This window comes from Silene latifolia, chromosome 1 (genome assembly GCF_048544455.1).
Source record: "Silene latifolia isolate original U9 population chromosome 1, ASM4854445v1, whole genome shotgun sequence".
Taxonomy (NCBI): domain Eukaryota; kingdom Viridiplantae; phylum Streptophyta; class Magnoliopsida; order Caryophyllales; family Caryophyllaceae; genus Silene; species Silene latifolia.
Window position 1 is genome coordinate 38910412 of NC_133526.1, and position 4506 is coordinate 38914917.

The window sequence follows — 4506 nt, forward strand, 5'->3', positions numbered from 1 at the left end:
GAAATATTGTGGCTCCGTTCCTTGCTCTCTGAACTTGACTTCCGCATCATCACTCCTCCAGTCATTTATTGCGACAATCTTGGTGCGTCTCAATATTCTACAAACCCGGTGTTCCACTCGCGCATGAAACACGTTGCTCTCGTTTTTCACTTTGTCCGCGAGCAAGTTACTAAAGGGCTCCTACGTGTTCAACACATCTCCGCGCTGATCAACTCGATGACGCTCTCACTAAGCCGCTTGTGCGCCCTCGTCTACATTCTCTTTTGCTCAAGATCGGTCTTTCCGTTGGAACGTCCGTCTTGCGGGAGCGTATTGAAGATACGTAAATATTCTGTTAATATTATGTTCACATCTTTATTATTATGTAATCTTTAGATCAATGTATTTAGTCTAATAGTTCATCTACATTAGCTTACGTATTATCCTTTGCATTATCTTTATTTATCTTGTATGATATTTTTTTTTTTGGAAGAAAAGAGCATGAAATAAATAACAAACCAAACCAAGTCAAATACAGTTACGAATACATCACGGGGGGGTTCGGGAGAAAGCGGCGTGCAAGCCAAAACACAGTCTAAAGTGCATAAATCTATTACAAACGGAGGGGGAAGATCCCACTCAAAACAACCCAATAAAATGCTAGAGTCTCTAATGGAATGATGAGCAATGGCATCCGCAACACGGTTGGCTGATCTCTTCTCAAACACCAGCTTCAAATGAGGGGAGTCCTGCAAGAGGGCCCTACACTCAAGAATGACGTTAGTAAACGGACCAATGGGGGCAGAGGGGCATAAAATAGTGGTAACCGCATCAAGACAATCAGAAGCAATTAAGACATTGTTCACAAGGACTTTAGAACGCAAAAGCCCATCCCGAATGGCAAGGATCTCACAAAGGTAAGGGTTATGACCAAGGAAACGGGTGGACCACCCTAATACCCAGGAACCAGAACCGTCTCTGATGACACACCCCAGGCTGGCAGCAGAAGAGGAGGGGGAGAAAGCCGCATCAACGTTGGTCTTAAACCAACCAAGCGGCGGAGGGGCCCAGCTCAAAGGATAGCTAAAGGCATCATGGTGGGTGGTAATCGTAACAGGGGCAGAGTGAGAACAGTCAGAGGCACGGGTCCAGGTAAAGGATTGGGAAACAACAGAGGCGCAGAAGGTGGAGGGGTGGGTGCCGAGGGCGCTAGTGGTGGAAAAGGTCAAGTCACAGCGTCTCAGCCAAAGACGCCAGAGGACGAAGGTAAAGAGGGTAGTCCAACTAGGGGTGTGAGAAGTGCAGTTATCGTAAATCCAATGATGGAGGTCAGAGTCAAAGAAAGAGTTAGAGACATTTAAAGCGGACCAGGCGAGAGAGGCGAAGCTACAGTCGCGGAGGGCATGAAGGGAAGTCTCAGGTATAGAGGGGTTGGGACACAGAGTACAAGACGAACTGGGCAAGATACTCCTGGAGAAGAGGGAAGCTTTGTGAGGTAATTTGTTCCACCACACGAGCCAGAGAAAAATTTTTATACGAGGTTGGGTTGGAAGGCCCCATAGCCAGCCTAGGTCAGAAGGGAAAGAGGAAGGGGTAGAAGGGAGGATAGGCTGACAGAGAGAGGAGTAGGTGCCGCTTATAGAGAATTTTCCTTTAGGAGCAAGGGAGGTGGTGAGGATATCAGGTCTGGGAGAAGTCGGGATGGGAATGGTGAGAATGCAGTTGATGATGTACTCGGGTAGGACGAAATCAAGGGAACCAAGAGACCAAGTCCCATTGGATATAATGGAGCAAAGCTTGGCAGAGGAGGACGAAAGATTGATAGGGCCAAGAACGAGGGTTCTTAGGGGGCCAAGGTCGAGCCAAGGGTCATCCCAAAGGCTGATAGAGGAGCCATCTCCAATGGACCAGATGAGATGATCTTTCAGGATGTTCCACCCTCGTCCAAGATTCTTCCAAATATGGGAGCCCCTGGCGAAAGAGCGACGAGAGGGTGAGCAGTATTTGCTGATAATGGCCTTAGCGGCAGAGGAGGATTTATTCAGAAAGATTTTTGAACTTAATTTAGAAGAGAGAGCATCATTTAGAGGTTCGGAAGCCCTAATCCCAAGACCGCCGAGAGAGAGGGGAAGAGTGACAAGATCCCAGTTGGCAAGATGGAGTTTGTGAGCAGACTGACTAGACCAAAGGAAATTCCGGGTGGTTTTGTCAATGTCACGGAGGATGGAGGAGGGGAGACGGATGCATTGCATCGCATGATTAGGGATGGCATTTATCGTAGACTTGATGAGGCAGATCCTACCAGCTCTAGAGAGGAAGCGGGATTTTCAAGAGGCAAGCTTAGACTTGATGTTATCCAGAATGAAATGAAGATCAGATCTCTTAGGTTTCCTACTGAGGAGGGGAAACCCAAGATAAGTGCCGAGGTTATTAGTTTTCTTGATGCCAAGGGCGTCTTCAAAAAGGGTGGCCTCAGCAGTGGGGGTGAGTTTGGAGAAGGTTATCTTGCTCTTAGAGCAATTTATTTTTTGACCAGAACTGGAACAGAAAGAGAGGATAGTGTCTTGGAGGGCACACAAGTTCCTGTCAGAAGTTCTGCCAAACACCAGAATGTCGTCGGCAAAGAGGAGGTGAGAGAAAGAGACACCCCCTTTCCCAAGAGGGAAGGGGGTCCACTCATTGCTGTTGCAGGCATGATGGATGAGACGAGAGAGGGCTTCCATACAAATGATAAAGAGATAAGGGGAGAGAGGGTCACCTTGTCTAATTCCGCGAGAAGGTGAGAAAGTATCAAGGGGTGTGCCATTGAAAGTCACAAAGGCAGAAGCCGTAGAGATGCAGCTCATAATAAGAGAGATAGTTTCAGGGTCGACGTTAATCGAGATGAGACAAGCTCTGACAAAATCCCACTCGAGTCTGTCGAAAGCCTTCTCAAGGTCAAGTTTAAGGGCAAACCAGCCAAGTTTACTCTTGGAAGTGTGCATGGTGTGGAGGATCTCAGAAGCAATGATATAGTTAGAATCGGTTCCTCTTCCAGGAATGGAGCTCCCCCGATTAGGGGAGATCGGGACTACAGAAGAGGCTTGAGACGGTTGACTATGATCTTTGTGACGGTCTTGTAGGTGGTGTTGCAAAGGCTAATGGGCCTGAAGTTAATGATGGACTGAGGAGAGGGGACTTTAGGGATGAGAGAGATGGAAGTTCGGTTAATGGAATCAGGAATCGTTTTTGAATGAAAAATGCTTTGGATGAAGGGGATAAAATCAGCTTTGATGATGGGCCAACATTTCTTAAAGAAACCAAATGATGAATCCATCCCGGCCCGGGGCCTTATCGAACCAAGAGAGAAGAGGGCTTCGCGAATGTCATCGTCAGAGGGGATCTGAAAGGTGGTGATGAAGGGGGGGGCAGCAGTAGAAGGATTACCCGGGGGGACGAGGTAGGCAATCTCCTTGCCAGAAGTGAAGAGTTTAGTAAAATAATTGGTGATGTGATCATTCAAAGCCTCATGACCAGTGATAACCAAGCCGACATCATTAGTAAGAGAGAGGATGCGGTTGAAGCTTCTTCTAAGAGTAACTGATTTTTGAAAGAAGGAGGTGTTGCGGTCACCATCAGTAAGCCAACTGATACGGGACCGGTCTTTCCAATAAAAGTGCTCCAGGTCAAGGATGGAGTTGAGCTCCTGAGTGAGAGCATCATTAAGACCCCGAAGGAAGTCGGAGTTAGGGTGAGTGCAGAGGTCACGCTGGACCCCAAGAAGCCGGGAGGAAAGCTTACGCTTCCTACTGGGAAGGTTACCAAACACCACATTAGCCCAGTCAGAAATAGTAAGACTAAGGTTAGTAAGCTTAGAAGGGACACTATCAGAGAGGGAGGGCCAGGTGTGGGCGACAAGAGGGTAAAAAGAGGGTTCGCACGTCCAAAAGGATTCAAATTTAAAGGTCTTAATCACCGGGTGAAGGGGAAGGGAAGTCTTAAGAATAATAGGGCAATGGTCAGAAGAGAGGCGAGTCAGATGGTAATTATGAGAATTAGGGTAATGGTCCAACCAAGCCTGATTAACCCAAACCCGGTCCAGTCTTTCAAGAATGGGGTTAATACGCCGTCTATTAGTCCAAGTGAACTTGGGTCCAGAGAACCCAATGTCATACCTAGTTTGTAGCTTTAGGTTGTACTATATATTTCCATCTCTCTGATAATAATATTTAGCTTAAATATTACTTCTTCAGTTCATTCATATATACTTACCAGTACAATTCGTTGCTCCGATGCTGATTTCGCAGAGTAATCTAATCCTCTGATTAACGATTATACTATAATGATAGTTTGCTTCAGTGGTATTCCATGTATGTACTTAGAACTTCTAAGTTCCCAGGGTGCGTATTTGATGTTGCATTCAGCAATGTTGCTCCTCCAAACCGTTTCAAGTCAGATGCTTTCATACATCTTTTCATTTCCAACATGACTTGATCCCAATAAACTAAACTAAAAATGACTTTATCCAATGTGTAACTGACCCAATTG